We start from the raw sequence: 21,244 nt of genomic DNA, 5'->3' as shown, positions 1-21,244 counted from the left end.
AACCAGTTGCTAATTACCTTCTGGATATATTGTATGTTGTATATGCGTGTATGTAAATTATGAATGTATGTATGTAAATTCTACATGTGTTTGGCACCTAAAATTTACAAAAGTTTAATATGATAACTGGTGTTAGAGAGAAGGGATTCTAGATTAACCAATACCTTCTAATAAAAAATGAAAGTAAAATCTTGAAGTAGTGACCAACTTTCTGGTGTAAAATGCACTAATTGCACTTAGTGTATAAACTTAGTCACCTTAAATTAGCTTTGTTTCATCCTGTATTCTGAGTAGAACATATTTTAAACAGAATCCAAGTAAAATAAAGCTAGCTAAATAATACCAGTGGAGGCCGGGTGCTGTGGCTCATGCCTATAGTCCCTGCACTATGAGAGGCCTAGGTGGGAGGATTGCCTGAGGTCAGGAGTTTGAAAACAGACTGGCTAATAGAGTGAAACCCCATCTCTATCAAAAATACAAAAAAAATTAGCTGGATGCGGTGGTGCATGCCTGTAGTCCCAGCTACCTGGGAGGCTGAGGCAGGAGAATTGCTTCAACCTCAGAGGCGGAGGTTGCAGTGAGCCGAGATCATACCACTGCACTCTAGCCTGGATAAATGAGCAAGACTCCGTTTCAAAAAGAAAAAAAGGATACCAGTGGAGCAGTGTATCTATGTGCTATCATAACAAAAATGATCATTTTTTTCGTATATTTGATGCTTAAAGACACACACTAATTAGTAGCATGCTATCAGTAAATTGAAGCTTCTTACTAAATCTAGTTAATTCAATGTATTGTAAGTATTACCTAAAGGGTTAAATATATCAAATCAAAGATTGGCATTTATTATTTGAGTAGAAGAAATTTTAGGATAGAGTCTAAGATTATAAAAAGATATCTCAATCATTTTTCCCAAAGCACCACTACGGCAAAAAATAACTACAACATCAGATGCCTTGTATGTCTCAGCACAAATTTATGTAAGAGCAGGTAAAAAGACAATCGAATGTGTAAACCTATTAGGTGGCCATTATGGTTTGCAGGAAAAGTTCTTCAACATTCAATATCTATTGAGTGTCTGTATGTACCTGGCACAGAGCTATTGTCTAGAGACAGAGTGGTGAACAAGACAGACTTGTTCACTGACTTATTAGAATTTACATTTTAATGATGGTAAATATAATATATATTAATATATAATATATGCCATTTTATATTTTTATATTATATATTGATAAGTATGTGAAAAGTAGAAATGAAACTGTCAGAGGCATTTGAACCAGAGCAACTCCATCTTGAAAAGGGACTAGGTAAAATAAGGCTGAGACCTACCAGGCTGCATTCCCAGGAGGATGGGTATTCTAAATCACAGGATGAGAAAGGAGGTTGGCAAAGATACAGGTCAGAAAGACCTTGCTGATAAAACAGGTTACGGTAAAAAAGCCAGCTAAATCCCACCAAAACCAGAATGCCAATGAAAGTGACCTCTGGTTGTCCTCACTTCTCATTATACACTAATTAGTATGCTAAAAGCCACTCTCACCAGCGCCATGACAGTTTACGAATGCCAGGGCAATGTTAGAAAGTTACCCTATATGGTCTAAAAAGGGAAGGAACTCTCAGTTCTGGGAATTGCCTACTCCCTTCTTGGAAAACTCATGAATAATTCACCCCTTGTTTAGCATATAATCAATAAGTAACAATAAGTATGAGCAGCTGGGTGGCCCATGCTGCTGCTTTGACTATAGAGTAGCCATTCTTTCATTCCTTTGCTTTCTTAATAAACTTGTGTTTACTTTATGGACTCGCCCCAAATTCTTTCTTGTGTGAGATCCAAGAACCCACTCTTGGGGCATGGATCAGGAGCCCTTGCCAATAACAAAAAACATTAAGAGTTGTGATAAGTGCCTTGCAGGAGACAAACTGGGTGCTGTTATCTGGAGTAAGGTGGGCATATACCTCTTACACATGAGGCTATGGAACCTATCTTGACAGGGGATATCTAACTTGGAATCAGAATTATAAAAATGGGGGTAATAAACTTTATGAATTAATGTTCATTATACATTATGTTCATTTATAATTCATTACTGTAATTATGCTCAATTATGAAAGTGCAAGGAGAAAAAAAAAACTGCCAGATAGAAACAAAATGCAGAAAACTGAGAAAAGTCATTAGAAGTCTGGAAATACTGCTCTCATTGCAACCAGTTTTCTCTCCTAAGCATCAATACAGGAATATTTTTTTCATAATTAACAGTGACCATAGAAGGCAAAAAAAATATTTTTGTTGTTGTTTTTAGTTCACTTACAGGAGAAATAAGCATTGCTATGATTATGAAGTTACGATTCATTGAGCATTAGCTATGTAATGTGGATATTATGCATAGTATTTCATTCAATCCTCACAAATATTCTAGAGGACAAGAATTGCTATCTCAATTTTAAAATTGCATAAACTGAGGTAGAGTCTCATAATTTGCCTGAGAGTACACAGCTATAGAGGAGTCAGGCTTCTCTGGAGCCTAGTGAGACTTGTGAGCCTGTGAATTTTAAGTACTAGGGTAGAAAGCAAAATTAAGGAAAGAATTGAAATGATTATCTTCTCTGCCTTCCTTTATTTATCTGATCACATTCCCACTGACTGTACTGAATTTTGTACTCAATTACTTAATTGCAGTTTAAAAATATACATTGGCTTCTCTAATGACACTACTTTTAAATGCCATTGGCATTTTGTAGAGAAATTGGTGGGAGGGACTTCATCAGATTTCATTTAAATGCTCAAGTCACCCAGCTATCATAGTGTCTTCTTCATACAAGATCTTATTTTGTAATTCATCTCTTTCCTTTACAGAATTCTGTATTTCATCAAGATGTTTGACTTGCATTTCCAGTTTTGCCTTGACCCAGCATCTAGCATAAAAGGTGAAAGGTGATAACAAAACTTACCATAATTATTTCAATTATGCTTGAAAACATGTGTAGGCATGTTTAAATATAAAAATATGCTTTAAAAAGCTTTTTATTTCCAGTGGATAAACCTACTTTTAAAAGGCAAGCATATGCAAAATAGTTTATTTTAGACATCTATTTATAAAAGAAATATCCATGAGAATAAAAATCCAGAATACATTATTTGATTTCTCAAACAATGATAGAATAGATTCTGCAGAATTTTGTACTTAATTTTATCATTTACTACCAACGGAATTATAAATGAATCAACGTACTCATACCACAGCTATATGTAATTATCCCAAGGTTTGATTAATGTCCTTAGATCTAGTGAGGTTGAAGAAAAAAAGAGAAAGATGAATAAAGATTTACCTGCTTTATTTTAAGTACATCAGGCCAGGATTTTCCTATGAACAGTTTTATCTGGTCACCACCATCTCTCCAGTGACATATAATGTCATGAAAATTCTTATTTGTCTTTTCTAGTGAACAATCACTAGTTCTTATCTCACAGAATATTTTAAAGTCTGCATGTCTCATTTTTGCTTTCCAACCCCTTACCAATTTTCATGGCATTGCCACAAAACAATGCCTTTACATTGGTAGGCAATGCACCCTCATTTAAAAATGTCAGACGTCTCACAGGCTATGCACCCTCATTTAAAAATGTCAGACTTCTCACATGCTTTGGAACAGTTCCCAGTGGTTTCCACACAAACAATCTGGTGTTTTTCACAAATACAAGTAGAGAAGCAAGTTGATATGCCATCAAATGATCATCCCTTTCCACTCCTAGCATAAATCTCATATGCTGTAAGAAATAAGTAAAAATTAATCACTAAATTATTCACATCTTTGCTTTCTTCTTATTGTTCAATTCTCAGCTTAAATGTCACCTCAGAAAGTTCCTCCTTGTCCGCTAATCTAATGCTGCCCCGCATTTTTCCCTTATAAATTCCTGCTTTCTTGTAAACAAAATACTTATCAATAATATCTTTTGTTTAGTTGTTTGCTCACTTTTATCTAGTCCCACTAAAAGTCTGTAAGCCCCATCAGGGCAGAAACTTATATTTCACTAATGTATCCCCACTACCTGGCAAAGTGCTTAGTGCATAATTGGTACACAATAAGTGTTGGTTGAATAATAAATGAGTGGATGAATCAGTGAGCGAGAGTGTGACTATCTGGAAAATATATATGTAAATGCATTCATTCATCCAGTAAATTCCCTACTATTAGTCATGGTTAAATATTCATCTTATTCATAAATATTATGATAAAAGAAGGAAAGAATGCCTTTATATCAACTGTTCTCGACTGGGGTGGAGGAGAAGGATTTTTCCTCCATGGATGTTTTATTTTATCTGGATACATTTTCAGATGTTACAATTGGGAGAATAATACAAGTATGTATTGAGAGGCCAGGGATGATGGTGGTAAGCATCCAATGTCTGTACCCACAGGGTAGTTCCCCACAAAATGAGCGATCAAACCCCAAATTTCAGTAATGCTAATACTTTACACTAGAGTCTGTATTTCTCATATGAAATTAATTTAACATGTACTTATTAGATAGCTATCATATGCTAACATGAAGTTGAATTCTGTGAAGAAAAAGATACGTTAGAGACAAACAGACAAACAGATGAATAGATGGTTGGCTGGCTAGACTAATGAATAGAAGGATGGATGAATAGATACATGTGTACATAAATAAAAAGATAGTAGTCACAATATTCCATGTAGGACTAAAATAAACCATGTGTGATTACTAATCTCAGGAAATGTATACTCTTGCTATTATTTAATCATGTCTCCACAGAAATCATTCTATTTAATAGCAAAATGTTGGATCACATAAAAAGATACATGCAAACATTAGGGGAAGACTGTAGGCTAATTTTTTGCATTGAATGCTGATAATATTTGTGAAGAGAATGTCTATGAGGAAAAAGTGATCATCAGGTTTTAGTTATGTACCCCATGAAGCAAACATAATAATATCTTTTTCAAATGAAAAGTTTGTGTTTCTTTCCCATAAATGAGGATTCCTGTGTCACGTGAGAGATGTATTAACCATGTGAATGGAATGGTTCTGCATATGATGAGGCAGAAAACTGGAATCCAAGGAAACAATCTGAGCAGGAGCTGTTAGAAAACCACTAGATGCCCCCAAAGCAGGGCTTTTACTTGGATCACTGACACAAAATAAAAGTATTTTGTTTTCGTAGAGAGGTGCTGCATTTTATATAGCATAGTGCAGGAAACAGATGAGAAGCTGCAAAGGGAGGATTTATATATAGAGAAAGGGTAACTTCCCCCAAGCCTTCCTCATTTCTGTTGCACTATGAAAGGATCCAGAGTACTTGCTTTGGTGATTCATCCAAAATCGAAATGATACAGAGAAAGTTACTTTGGTCCTTGTGCAAAGATGACATGTAAATTTATGAAGCCATTCACATTTTTTAGTTGGACGACATATTCAATGTGCTGAATGAAAAAGACAGTCAACCAGTTACAACCAGTTAACCAAGAATTCTATACACAGCAAAACTATTCTTTGAAAATTACAAAAATAAAAATAAGGCATTTTTGGATAAATAGAAACTGAGATAATTTCTTGCTAGCAGTTTTGCCCTGCAAAAAATGTTAAGGAGCCTTCAAGCTGAAATCAAAGAACACTAGATGTCAACCTGAATCTATATAAATAAGTTAAAAACACTAGTAAAGGAAATTACAAAAAAAAGTGTCAAAATATTTTTGTAACTTTTCTATTATCTGAAAAAGACAATTATATAAATCAATGATTATAATACCATGTTAATGGGCTTACACTATATAAAAGTATAATCTGTATGATAATAACAGCCAAGGAGGAAGGAAATAACAGATACATATTAGAACAAAGTTTCTGTATACTATTAGGTTAGCTTTCATCTCATCTAGATTATTTTAGTAAAATGCTAATTGTATTCCCTAGAACAGCCACTAAGAAAATAGTTTTAAAGATACAATGAAAGAAACAAGAAAATAAAATAATATGCCAGAAAATATTTATTTAATACAAAAGAAGGTGGTTATGAAGTAATAAAAAAACAAAGACATAGACATATAGAAAAAAATAGCAAAATGTCAGATGTCAATTTTATCCTACCAGTAATTATATTAGACATTATCCTGTCAATTCTCTTGACATATCTTGTTAGAAAATGGTATAGATACTATCCATGACATCCCATCTAAAAGAGATAAACTATAGTTTCAAAGATATGTACAGAGTAAAATAAAAAAAAAATAGAAAAAAGATATAGGCTGGGCACGATGGCTCACACCTGTAACCCCAGCACTTTGGGAGGCCAAGGAAGGCGGGTCACTTGAGGTCAGAAGTTCATGACCAGCCTGACCAACATAATGAAACCCCGTCTCTACTAAAAATACAGAAATTAGCTGGGTATGGTGGCATGTTCCCATAGTCCCAGCTATTTGGGAGGCTGAGACATGAGAATTGCTTGAACCCAAGAGGCAGAAGTTGCAGTGAGCTGAGATTGTGCCACTGCACTCCAGCCTGGGTGACAGAGTGAGACTTTGTCTTAAAAAAAAAAGATATTAATTGGAAAAATAAACAAAACAAAGCTGGGGTAGTTATATTAACATTATGCAAAATAGACTTTAAGACAGAGATGGATCATCAACAAGAGAAGATTCCTGGGCTCTTGCAGTCCAGGAGAACCAACCTGACCACAACTTTGCCAATGGTAGATCACAGTGCTGAAGGCAAGTAACCAACCAGAAGATAGCACAGTACTCAAGCACTTGGATGTGAGGCCCCTTTCTATTGTGCTCCTGGAGTTATGTAATTTCTCAAGCTTGTAGGCAAATGTGTGGGGAGTAGTAGTGGAAGAAGGAATAACTATTACATACTGTGCAATTACTAGGGAGACTAAGTTACTTCAAGCAAGTACAGGGCTTATCAACCTGAGCGCCCTTGAAATTTCCAACTGAGTAATTCCTCATTGTGGGGAAAATACCCTGGGTGTTGCAGGAGAATTTAGGGGAATCACTGGTCTCATGAGAAGCCAATAGTAGAAGTCATTACTTGCAAAAAAAAATGTATCTAGATGTTACCAGATGTCCCCTAGGAGACAAAATTACCCCAGTTAGATACTACTGGGTTAGGGAATGTAATATCATTAATTAGGAATCATGTAGCAAACAGTTGTAGTATGTGTTTGTATATGTGTGTGTGTGGTATTTGTGTGCCTGTGTGTGTCTGTGTATCCGTGTGTCTGGTGCGTGTGTCTATGTGTTTTGGAAAAGATACTTACTATTAGTTAACTTCTAAAACCAGAGAGGAAAGTTACTTCCATTCTATTACCCATTAAAGAAGAGTAGTGATTAAACTTAACACCCACCCAACCAACCAAAGTTTTCCTATTTCATCTCTACCCTTCACTGAGTCCTTCTCAGAGAAAAAGGTATTTAGTTGGTGGTAGTAAAGGTATAGTTTGTAATGGTGGACATTCATGGGTCCTACATCATGTGACCATTCTTGAACATCTCCCTTTAAACAGTTTCAGGTTTTCTCAGGGCCTGCTTGATGTAGTAAAATTACCAGAAGCAGTTCTGAATTCAGATTTACCAGTAATAAAATTGTTTCAGCACTTTAATTCTTATCTAAATCATTTTGTTGATCCTCAGTTTGCTGTCAGTAATAAAATAATTTACCACAAATTGTATTATTTTCTATTAGCAAGACTGATTTTCCATTTTCTTGATATATTTTGTTTAGAAAATGATATAGATACCATCCATAACAGTGCCACAGTCTCCTGAAAAATCCTTGCAAATTCCCTCATTCTTTTAGGTACAAAATTCCTATCCCTGTAGCTGGCATTAAAAAATAAATGCCTACAGTCTATTAAGGACATTTTAAATATAAATTTTAGTTTTAAATTTGATTCTGACCTAGCAAAGATATTACATGACACTTTACATGAAGATTCATGCTTCCAAAATACATACCTTTACACACCTATTTTTATTTCTTTTTATTTTCTCTTTGGCTTTCTTTTTGGATAATAAAAACCTGATTTTAGGCCAACATAACCACAATCAGCAGTTAAAAAATACTCAATGTGAAAACAAGATCTACATTCTCATACAGTGGTTTTATACTAAGGATGAAAAAAATAAATGCTTGTCAAGTGAAGGCATTAACATATTTTCAAGTGACTTCTCAAGTGCAATTTTATCCCTTGGCTCAGCATTTCAGTTTTACAGCATCTATTAATCAAGTGTAAGCAGCCTTTAAGTCCCCAGTCCCTAGTTCAGATTACCTCACAATCACCACCCACTTCTGTCGTTGTCTCTGGGACTGTCTTCCCTTGCCTCCATTGTTTCAGTTCAGCGTTTCGCTCTACTCCTTCAATCATCCCAACTCTACTGTCCTTTGAGAACAGCAGCCATCAGTTTCCAAAACCACAGAACAAGGACTAATGTTTATACTTTCAAAGGAGATTCAGTGAATAAAAAAGACCATTTAAGAAATGCCAGGAAAAATTGATTACTCCAGAATTCAGAACAACCAGTCCAAATTGTAGAAGAACAACACTCTTTGTTCCCTAGACTTGGTAGTGAGAAAAAGGAAAAAGACTACTAACTTTATCTTTGTTCTTTGCTGTATATGAATTATAAAACTCACAGAATCTAAGAAGCATTTACCTTAAGACAAAGAAGAAAAGAGACTAGCTATAGAAAACAGCGTCCCCACCATTAAAATAAACATTTTAAGAAGCTTAAGTCTATGTAAAAAGATATATAAGAAGATCAAAAAAAAAAAAAAAGAAAGAAAGAAAGAAAAAGAAAAGTGATGCAAAGAACCAGATGCTTTATTGAGAAATCATTTGATCAAAAAACTTCCTATTTCACTGAGGTAGAAAACCATTAGTCATATATAAATGGTGGGCTGTATTCTTCTCTGTCTTTATCCTTGAAAGCAACTGCTAAATTGCAGCTTTAAGAGTTAAAGTCTAAATCCCATTAATCTATTTTTCACAGATACTGAATATTCAGCATCATTCTGAATATTGTTCTTCTGTAGGTCCCTTTTTTGTGTGTCCCCATTAGAATACCAAGATCTGAGCATGAGAAATATAGGTGAGAGGAAGTTCAAGATTGCTTGAAGCCATTTGAAAGGCAAGGGCAAACACATCTGAAACCCATGCTTCCTGGATTTTTCTTCCACAGTCTGGTTCAAAATGTCATTTGTTACTCTATGTCTAGGTTTGACAGAGTTCAGAAACTAAAACATTGCTTCCTGTGTGAGATTTGCAGACTGCCATTCAGAAATTCATAAAACACCACCTTTATTGAATAGCAGTGTGAAACTTCTACAAGGACACTGTCTATTCATTATGTCCAGTATCCCAAATCCACCATTATGCTTCTTGAAAGGGACAGTAAATTGCTTCCAATTTATCCTCATCCTTTTTATGGATAATGCAAAGAAAGCAGCACATCAAACAGAAAAACAGGTTAATTTTATGCCAGTCAGGAAACTTGGTGACAGGTGCTGCCATATGTTACAACAAGATCTCTTGGCCATGGGTCATTGCTTTGAAAGGTACTAACGAATGCTTGCAGTAGTGTGTGACATACCACTGGTCCCCTGGGATCCCATGCAAGCTCTCGTGACAGGTATGAAATTAACTCATGGTATCATAGTATTTTCCAAACATGACAGCTCCCAGATTAGTCGCCACTTAGCCCAATGGGGATTGTGGGGAGATCTGAAACATCTAGTAAATGATTTTAGTGGGATCTCCTATGGACCACAAGGAAAACTGTCCCCAAAGAGAATGTCTAGAAAGGTTAAAATCATAAAAGGTGGTGGTCAAATACATAGACAGCAAGCAAAATAATTCTGTTTTGGATATTCTTGTAATTTTAATTTGCTTCCTGATCTGATTTCCATAGAGCAGATGAATAAAGTATTCAGTATTATATTTCGAAGTGCTCTTTATTTCCTTCTTGAACTGGAACAAAGTTTCAGTCATGAGTTGAGGAAGTACTGGGCAACCAGACTTCCTTCCAACTGACATGCACAAGCACACAAACACACTCCACACTCCTGCCTAGTAAAATAAAATACAAATGCCTAAATGCTAACTACATTTTATGTTTCTGTTACATGCACAGATGTAAAATCTGTGAAATGTAACCATAAAACTTCTTGCTAATGGAAAAGAAAAATGTTAAAAGAGCAAAGTAGAACTTTTACATCATATAATAAAGGAATATGTCACTGGCTAACTTTCTGATTTCTGGGTTGATTCTCTTTCCAATAACAATTTGAAATGTCATGCCAAAGATAGGGAAAAGGCAAAATAGGGAAAAGACAAAATAAGCAAATGTAACACTTAGAAATAAAGTTACATAAATATTTATTTTCCTTGAATTCCTGATATAAAAATGGCCTGTAGGTTCTGAATGCCACTTTTTTTTGCATATTTTTTCCAGTATAAGGTAAAAAAAATAAATTGCAAGTACAGTGATTATGGTTTAAAATGTGAGCAATTGATCATCATGAAAAGGATAAAAATAACATGGAAACGAATGTGGTAGAGAAAAGAAAGAAAATAATTGAGATTCAATGCTGTGTTCTTCTGCCAATCATCAAATTAAGAATATTAATGTTATGTGTATTTACAGATATAGAATATTACCCTCTGGTTTCATAGTTTGTGTACTAGTTACTCATTTCTAGCTGTTTATTTTGCTTTTTAAATATGTATTTCCTTAAGAATGACTTTATGGTTCCAGGATGTGACCATTATTATATAATTCTAGCACTGAGAACATCTTAACTTTTTATCAAATAAGAACTTTTAGTTTACAAGCAGATGCATGCTATTTTTTTAATCTATAAGCATTCAGTTTATATTTTAAATGACTTTAGAATGAATACTTTTGTAACAAACACTACATAACACATACTGTGTATCAGGCACTGTTCTAAGTACTTTATCAGTAATTCATTTAATCTTAATGATAATCCTATGAGGTAAGTATAATCATTATCTCCAATTTTCAGATGAGATCATTTGGGTACAGAGCAGTCGTCTAACAAATTCCCAGCTAATAAGTGGAATACTTTGGAATGGAACCCTGATAATCTGGCCCAGAGCCCATACTCTTGATGTCCATGTCATGCTGCCATTGAAGTCCTTTTGAGATCAGTGTATAACCCTTCTAATCAGATTTTCCTTAAGTTCTTCTTGCCTCTTATTGAAACCTAATGGTCAAAGACAATTGAGTCACTGGATTCCAGTGATGCTGGAAACTTTATGAAACACCACTTTCTTCCAAGCAGGCTCAACTCTGCCATTTCCTATCTCTAACTCCCCCAAAAAGTCTGAAAAGAAAGGCTATGACACTGTTAATGTTGTGACAGTCCCAGCCTTCAAAGCGCAGGATGATTCATTCAATATATCTTATTGAGTGTCTACAACGGACATAAATCATACACAATATGATTGGTGGTGTAATATAATACTTTTAATACAGTAATTTTAATGGAGGTAAATTAAACAGACATGATGTCTTTAACTTAACAGAATTTTAGACAGGTGGGAAAAATATATTGTAAAAGTAACCATAATAATGAATATAAAATATTTATCTTAATTTTTAAAAGAATAATATAAACAATAATAATTTAGACTTTAGAGTCCAACAAATCTTTAACCCAAACTCCTCTGACTATTAGTTTTTGGAACATAAATTACCTTCTTAAACATTCAAATTCTCAATTTTTTTTATCTGTAAAAAGGGTTTTAAGGATAAAATGAGATACAATATAAACTACTTAGCAAGTTGCTTGGCACATTATATATAAATATACAGATGCAATTAATAATATCTTCAGTCATGATTGCTAATAATATTTAAATTTTATACAAGTTTCTTTTTCATATAAGTTTATCTTGGCACAAGCATTCTTTTCAGACAGATCTTTTCTTTTGAACACAGCAATGGGCTTTATTTTCAGCAAATAACATTTCTCATTATAGAACAGTGACAAGTTTATTGACTTCCTCATTCAAAATTCTCATGAATATATGAAGTTAGACACTTGGAAAAAAGGCAAAACATGTGAACCCTATATGCCTATTCTTTTCTGCCTGTGATGTCATGAAACCATCTGCTAGCTTTCTCTGCAACAAAGCAGTAAATATTTTACTAAGGATAACAAAACTATGTCAGTCCAGATAGCAACTAAAACAATTTATAAGCTATGGCTTTGTTCTATAGAGAGATGGAAAACCTAGGCCTACTGTTGACATCATTAAACAGCAACAGGAATAGGAAAATAATATTATAAACTTTAAAAGAACCCATACACAACTGGAATGCAAGTAAGATATTTGCTACTGTCCTGCAAATGAGTGATTTATTTTCTCAATCTGACAATGGAAATCTGACCAGTAAACAGGAAGTTTGAATAAATAAATTATTTTAAAGTAGCAAAATGCCTTCATAACTTGTTAGCAGATGCTAGATCATGAGCCACACTGCAACTAAGAGCCTGACCCCCTACCACTTAGCAGCTGTGTAAACTTGAGCAATCACTCCCTCATTCCTTTAACGGGCAGTTTCATCACTAGTAAATAGGTATACTATCCCTAACCCACAGGCTGTTTCTGGAATTAAGTTTCAACTGTGTGTTGGCGCTGTGCTAGGCACTGAAGTTACAGTGGTGAGTAGGACCACACTGGTATTTATGCTAACAGAACTTACTGTCTAAATTAATTTTTTTAGAAAAGGAAGATATTGCTTCTTGTCTCGTAAAAATACTGAGGGTAAGTTATATGGGTCCACTAGAATAATAAGTGAAGACCCTACCAAGATCACAGTAGTACATACAGAAAGGATTCAATAAGACATCAGTAATGTTTCTTGCACAGTAGCAATTGGGTAAGCCATGATATAGATAAAAGAAACAAAGAGAGAAAATCAGTTTTGACAGATACACCTTGTACTTCACAAATTGTGGGAAAAAATTATCCAATTATAAATGACTTAGATGCTCCTGAAGAATGGTAAAAATTATCCTATTTACATTTCAAGCATCACACAAGGAACATTCAAAACCAAATAATGTGCTACTTATAATGAAAAGAATTATTGGTAATGTGTCGGCCTGTATCTCACTAGAGTAAAAAATTAAGCCAAACAATAATTGCACCAGAACATTCTAGTACAGCATCTGAGACTAGAATATTGTTGGTTAATACCTTGAAAACCAGTTCTTTCCCAATTTAGCTAATCTGAACAGGGGGTGTATGTATTCTGCTTATCTAAAGACACTTTTAGTCAGCTTAATAGTTTATAATGTTCTTTTTTGAGCATGGTTCAACTTTAAACACATTTCTATTAAAACAGTAAGGTTTCTGAATATTACCTAGAATGTGTGTGGGGTGGTATATGTGTGTATGCACATGTAATGTTTTAGAGTGACCAGAAATTGCATGTGGTGCTCTTTCTAGATCTGCTTTTAACAAGCTATCTAGAGATGATAACTGTCATGAAGTGATCACTGAATTGAAATTTGGGAAGGTATATAGGTTAGTTAGTCAAGGAGGAAAAAAATGTAGTGAACATGACAAAAGAGTACATGCAAATTATCTGTTTTCAGAAGGGCATGGAGAACAGACAGTAAGGAGGAAAAGAGTGACAGTGAATGGAAGCTGGTGAAGCGAGGAGGGATTTGGTCAGAGTGGAGACTGCCAGCTGTTGAGTCCATTTCATTGAGACTTTTTAGGCCATGTAAGGAGCTGATCTTTACCCAAAAGGGAATGTGAAGTCATCAACACACTTTAAGCATAATGATGGTGTGGTCAGCTTTGTATTTCAGAAAGAATTATCTGGGTACAGCATGGAAAATTACAGTATAGGCAAGAGTAGATTGGAGTAGTCAGGAAACATCTAGCAGATAAGTAAATTTCATATAGACATATCACCATCCTATCACCTCTAATTTTAAAGGCAGAAATATCATAACTTAAAAGCAAGAAGTATTCCTAAGAGATATATATCCTTCTTTAAAAGTCATTATTATAAACACAAATTTGACATCAAAATTCAAGATTCTGATAATTTCATGACATTTACATTTGTACTTGCACAGAAAAAAGTGAGAGAGAATAGAAAAATAAGAATGTGAATATATTAAATTTAGCTCCAAGCAAATATTGATAAGGCTTAATGGCAAAACAATAAAAAACTGGAGGACCCAAGTCTTGAATAAGATTAAAGAAGATAACACAGAGGATAAGAGAAAAACGATTAAGTCTAGGAGTGACAATTATCTTTATGGAATTAAACAGCTTAAGTGCTTGTGAAAAAAGACAGCTAAACTGAAACATATTGATTTAGGTTCTTGGGTAAGGAACTCTCCTTTGGCCCAGGTGGGCAAACTAACCACTTCCCAAGGGTGCAATAATGTGGGCAGAGAAACAGCAAATTCATTTTGATCATGAATAATTCATTGACCTGTTTCTAGCTATCACACATTCACTGATACAGACAAGACTAAAAAATGCCCAATAAAGTGCTGAATTTACTCCCACCTCCTCCCTGTTTGTGAAATACTACAAAGCTCCCACTTTACTAGGGTCTTACACCTGCTGTGCCCTTCACCTGAAGACTTTCCCAGATATTCACAGAGATATCAGTCAAATCTTGAGTCCAAAGGCACTTGGGTCCAAGGATCTTCAGAAAGATCTTCCTTGATCATGTAGTTTAAACCAACTTACACCAGCTTAATAGGAACGATCGCTATGTGACACTTCATTACCTCTTCATTGATTTGGCTATTTGTTATCTCCCTAGATTAGACTGTTACTCCCATAAGAACAAAACTTGGTCTTATTCTCCTCTCTAACCCCAGTACCAAATAGCTGGCAAATATGGGAGTTCAGTAAGTATTGGATGAATGAAAGACTGAATGAATGAAAGGGTAAATCCATTTTGGAACAGGTATTAAGTAGTCATCTTTATGATCACCTTTGGAATTTACAATATAAAATATCTCAATTGCTGCTTTGACTATTTGAACGTAAACTCTTCCCCAATCCTGTAACTTATTTTTCACAACGTGAACAACTCCACAGCATTTCTAGTTATAAGACCCAAAATTCCCTTTTGCTTTAGGTTTCTTGCAATTGAAAATGTCATGGCTAATAGGCTAATTCACTAACATACTTTATAAGCTACCTGAGGACAGAATATGGGTCTCATTCATCTTCCTATTTTCAAAGACCCAAAACATAGTCTCTCATTAAGAATGGAGCTTGCCTTTCTGAAACATTTCTGAAAGAAGCGTTGAAATTGATGAAATAGAAGTATTTCTATTACTAAATCTAAAATCTGGAAAAGACCATAAAATCTACACAAAAACAACAAAGAACACCATAATGAGAGGAATACAAAAAAACACAAAATCATGAATTGGAGATATGTCTGTCACTACACTTAAGAGTTGGAAGAAGACAATAGTGTGCCTGCAAATATGAAACAAGCAGAAGGAAATAATAAAATAATAACTACAACAACCAATGTAAACTCATGTACAGAGTAGGCACCCCAATATTTTTGGCATTGCTACATGTCCTTATACAATTGTAACCTGTTTCAACAGTAGCAATATTATGGAGTAAAGCACAAAAACAATGAAAGTTTTAAACTAATTAATGTAAATAAGAATTCCCTGTATTGATAGCAACTAATAAGATTATTTATATGAATGTTATTTATAATAGGAATATAAAAATATTACTTTCCTAAAACTATTAAATCCTGCTACATGGCAAAAATGTCGCCATATGATTTTAGTCAGCATGTATCAAAAGAGTATTTTATCACAATGTGATTTTAATAACTAGAGATATGACTACCAGATAGAAATGTTACAAATACCAAATACAAATGTTACAAATACATGCTCTCCACTTAACATGAAAGATGACTTTTCATAAGAGTGCTTCAAACATCACATGCGTATTAAATGGAAGAACTATGATGCTTCCCCAACACACAATGCCCTTACCCACATTTATCAATGTTCACTTTGATTTCCCCTTCCTCTTTCTGTGGCTTCTCTAAATCTATTTGTCAGATAACCCTATCACACATTTCCTGATTTCTACAGCTTAGCATAAAAATATCAGCCTTCTCTGCTCTGCAAGCTGGCTTTCTATTTGTGCCAATGGTCATTCAAAATTATAAATCTTCAGCAGTTTTTCTTCACTCACAAATGAAAGCTTCCGATATACAAATCTTCGTCATTATATCTTGTTAGAATTTCTCTTTGAATGCACCATTTAATAGGTCTAAATAATAAGAGCTACTATGTATTAGACACTGTTTTTCATTTAAATTTATGAAAGAGCAATGATTTTTTTTTTGAGACAGGGTTTCACTCTACTGCCCAGGCTGGAGTGCAGTGGTGTAATCATAGCTCAATGCAGTCTCCAACTCCTGGGCTCAAGCAATCCTCCTGCCTCAGCCTCCTGAGCAGCTGGGACTACAGGCATGAGCTACCCATCTCACCCCATTAAACGACAGCAAGGTGAAATAGGCACTTTTGCTTTCATTTTGGTAAGAGAAAACTGAAAATCAGTAAGTTAAAATAACCTGCCCGAGTTCACAAAAACTTTCCTTCCCCCTCCCCATAATCCTTAGAGAATGTAATTTTGGCCAAAATATAAGAAATCGTTATTGGATTGGAGAGGGCTTTTTTTTTTGGCTTTTCATAGGATGATAAATTTAAAACACATCCACAAATTATTTGACAACTTTCCATGGAGATATGAGGTTTATGCCTCTTTCCTTGAATTCAGGCTGGCCTTAGTGATGGACTTGTAACCAATTATTCTGAGGTGTGATCAAAGAAAGCCTTCTACTTCCTCTTGGTTCTGTTAAGATGCTTATTCTGAAAAAGTCAGCAGTCATGCACGAAGTTCAACTACCCTGAGACTGCTGTGATGGAGAGGTCACACATGGGTATGCGCTCCAACAGCTCCAGCTGAGCTCCCTGCTGGCAGCAAACATCCATTGTTAGCCATGTGGAAAGCCATGTTGAACACCCAGCCCGGGTGAGCCTTCAGATAATGGTAGCCCCAGCTAACGCTTTGACTGCAACTGCATTTAAAACTTCTAGGAAAAACTGCCCTCTCTATAGTCTTAATCCACAATATCACGAGCAAAATAAATGATTGCTTTCAGCCACCAAATTTTGGGTACTTTTTTATGCAGCAACAGTAACTGGAACAACAGGTGGATGTCTAATCAGCTTGGTTCAATGGAAATTTCAAAAACAAGGCAAGGTTCATTCTTTTGCACCCCCGCTTCCTGCCCTTTCTGCCTGTACCCAGGATCTGTCAATGATAGTGCTTCCAGGTCCATGTGGTAAACAAACCAATCAGGTCTCTGTATTCTCCCTTTCAACCTCTTCGCCCATGATTGGTTAGAAATAATTACTGAGTCCCAGGGTTTAAATTAAGGGAAATAACATGTAAGCCTCATAGAGTTCTCTAATCCAGCTGTAACTGGTTTATCAAAGACCCTCACCTCAGTAAAACATTAGCCTGAAATAGTTCCATTTTTTTCTTCAAACATGGTTTCCACACTATTTTTTTTTTTTTGCCAAATTCTCCTTCCCCAGGCCTTTATGACATTTGATTCTTCCATAAACTTCAAGTCACTGTCTCACTAAAACTCAGTTTGATTCAAAATATTTTCCCCTTTCTCCCATTTCTGGCCAGAACTATAGCTGAAAGAAGCTAAAATGAAGTGTTGTCTTTTTTTGATTCCCCCTTCCTCTTTATCACCTTGGAATTATCACATCTCTTTCAGCCCAGCCCTCTACTGCGTCAGATCCTGCACAGGTCTCAGTTACTACCACCTTCATTCCACCTTCCTCCAATTTCCTGGCGATCTCACTGCTTCTCACTGCTGATGTCACTGTACCCTGTTATCAACCGCACCCCCGCTCCGCCACCAGCAACAGCTCAAGCCCACTGCTTAATACTGGGTCTATTTTGGCTGGGAGTGGTGGCTCATACTTGTAATCCCAGCACTTTGGGAGGAGTCACTTGAGGTCAGGAGTTTGAGACCACTCTGACGAATATGGTGAAACCCCATCTTTACTAAAAATACAAAATTAGCTGGGCATGGTGGTGCACACCTGTAATCCCAGCTACTTGGGAGGCTGTGACAAGAGAATTGCTTGAAAACTCAGGACGTGGAGGTTTCAGTGAGCAAAGATCATGGCATTGCATTCCAGCCTGGACAACAAGAGCGAAATTCTGTCTCAAAAAATATATATATATATTCTGGGTCTATTTTATATCTACAGAACATTCATGTACCCCAGGTGGGCCCAAAGGTGAGAATGCAGATGCTCCACTGGCCCTCCCGACCATCTCTCTCTAATTTTCTCCTATCTCCCCAACATTGGCATAGAAACAGATTGGGAAGTTCATTACTAATTCAGTTAGCTAAACAAATATTTGCCAGTCTCCTTCTTTCATGTGTACCATTCGGTGCAAATGCTTAAATTGGACCCCTTCACTTGACTTGAGATGAGAAAAGTGCTGTAGAAAGAATCTGATCACAAATCTGATAATAAATGATGCACATTCCACAAGGCTAGAACATTTCAAGAGCAACTCTCCTCCTTCCGGCCTCCAAAACTTTCTGTATACAAACAAAGCAGCTGGTTGATGGTTGGGGAAATTAAGCTTTTTCTTTTAACACTTGAGAAGCTCCTGAGAAAGGATTCTGGCCATGATGTTTTACTTCTCTCTTTATTAAGTAGTATACTAGGCTAATCTCTGCATGCAGCTATGAACTCTAGTTACCAATTTGAGAGTAGCAACAGCAAAAACAAAATACAAAATCCTACTCAACATCCTTTAACGTTCATGATTTCTAGGGAAGTCTAAATTAAGCCAATATTTTGCCATCTGATTCAGCTCTGTCTTTAACCCTATATTCTTAAACATTGGAAATGAGGTAGAGTGAATTATAAACCTAATTCCTAATAATTGAACCCAGGATTTGAAACCAAATCTAAACAATTCTCAAGATTCTTTATTAATTATTTTCTGTATGTTAATAAAACTATAAGATTTATAGCTGCCTCAAAGTGAATTCTTACTCAATTTTGCAAGATATATTTATGGCATGTATAATAATTTTGAGGAAAAGAAGAAACCTGTATTAAATGAAGTATGAAATCTAATCCAAGATATGTACTGAGAGCACAAGCTAGTCATCATTTTTATTTTATTTTAATTTTTTGAGACAGGGTCTTGCTCTGCCACCCAGGTTGGACTGCAGTGGCGCAAACTTGGTTCACTGCAGCCTCTGCCTCCCAAGTTCAAGCCATTCGCCTGCCTCAGCCTCCCAAGTAGCCAGAATTACAGCTAGGGTTACCCACTATGCCTGGGTAATTTTTGTATTTTTTTAGTAGGGACAGGGTTTCACCATGTTGGCCAGACTGTTCTCAAACTTGCAACATCAAATAATCTGCCTGCCTCGGCCCCCAAAGTGCTGGGATTACAGGAGTGGGCCACTGTGCCCAGCCTACTCTCAAAACATTTTCTCCTTTACTGCAATTACATCTAAAAATTTTAGACTTTATTATTCCAAATTATTTTACTCACAGTTTGATGTAAATATACTACAGAGCTTTAGAAATCTACTTTCATTTGTATGTAAGGGATTGTATCTATTGAACATGTGTGGGGGCAAAACACATTTAAAACAAGAATAAACAGAAAATGTGATAATGACAACAAATCTGAAGTAAATAAAATACCAGCTGTGAAATGAAACTGAAGCATGTTTTTCATAGGAAAGAATCATTATTTTAGAATTGATTGTCAACAGAAAGCTGATCAAACTCATTGCTAAAAATGATGATATTAAAGCATATGCATTTCTATAGTAATTGTTACATTTTCTCCTTCAAGAAAATGCTACTTAATTTGCTTTCTGTTACATTTTAGAAATAGTTAATATTTTAAATCTATTTTCTTAAGAAAATACCTCTTGAATCTTAGAGAGAATATTTGTTGGGCAAAAACTGTATAATCTTTCGCATTTTTCTCGAGCTTCATGCAACAATTTGGTGGAGAAAATCAATGAGAACCTAGCTTCACCTTTGAAATACACACATGGTTTAATTAGGTGTTAATTTAAAATCCGTAAAGATAAAGAGATATAATGTAAAAGGTGATTTTAGATCCACAAAAAAGAAATTTCACAGATTTTACATTTAGTTTTAGTTTTTGACTTATAAAATAACATAAAATCAAAAGTCCTCATAATTTTAAGAGAACAGCAGCAAACCACCACCATGGCACATGCATACCTATGTAACAAACCTGCACGATCTGCACATGTACCCCAGAACTTAAAGCATAATAAATTTTTTAAAAAAGAACACTTCTTAATACTAACATTTCAAAGGAAGTGAATGCAACATTAAGACGTAAATATAAATGCAAAATAGAACAAAAATGAATAATCTCATCCCACCCCAAGGCCTAAATCACCTTATGGTGGTTAATTAGGATCTTATGCAGAGGAAGTTGCTACAAGGGCAAGGAAACAAATTTTCATTAAATTCTGTGCCCACAGGTCACCAGGGAAATGATGGTAAGACTCTTCATCTTAGCATAATTTTGAACAGAGATCTTGCTGCCAAGTAAAGCTGCTTAACAAAAATGGTATGGTTTATTTGTTTAATTTTTCAGCAGGCATTTATTTAAATCCTATGGTGTACTGTGAAAGAGCACAAAGTAATAGGGCAAAGGGTCCCTACTTTACTGTGAAATAGGCAATGCATAATGGAAAAACAGATGAATGTGAGATTTATCTATAGATTCATCAACATAAAAAATAATAATGACAAATTATGCAGGTAAATGATACAGAGGTGGTGACACATGATTTGTGATCAGCCAGATTCATACAGACTCAATTCCTAGCATTTCAAGTAAAGGGAGGGGCAAGATGTTTTCCTGCACCCTCAAATAATTAGGAAATCTCTTCAGCTCTTATTAACAATTGTTGTATCAATCACAACATGAAGCGTAAGTAACTGCTTCTTAAAGTGCCCTCCACTGAACTTGGGAAGAGCTGCCTTGCTAATTTAGAGAACATTCATCCCCAACCACGATAAATTTAAGAATCCTCAGTGTGCTAATGCTCAGAA

At 35.3% G+C, this 21,244-nt stretch overlaps 1 protein-coding gene and 1 non-coding gene across 42 annotated transcripts in view; one reads left to right on the top strand and one right to left on the bottom strand.

The window, feature by feature from the left end:
- CHL1 (cell adhesion molecule L1 like) overlaps window positions 1-21,244 on the bottom strand; it is a 200,645-nt gene that overhangs the window by 114,839 nt on the left and 64,562 nt on the right. The gene's annotated exons all lie outside the window — the stretch shown is intronic.
- Window positions 5,321-5,424, top strand: LOC118148159 (U6 spliceosomal RNA). Its single transcript, XR_004734943.1, has one exon. It is a non-coding gene; the product is annotated as a U6 spliceosomal RNA (small nuclear RNA).

Source organism: Callithrix jacchus, chromosome 15, assembly GCF_049354715.1.
Source record: "Callithrix jacchus isolate 240 chromosome 15, calJac240_pri, whole genome shotgun sequence".
Classification (NCBI taxonomy): Eukaryota; Metazoa; Chordata; class Mammalia; order Primates; family Cebidae; genus Callithrix; species Callithrix jacchus.
This window is presented reverse-complemented; position numbering and strand designations above follow the sequence as displayed.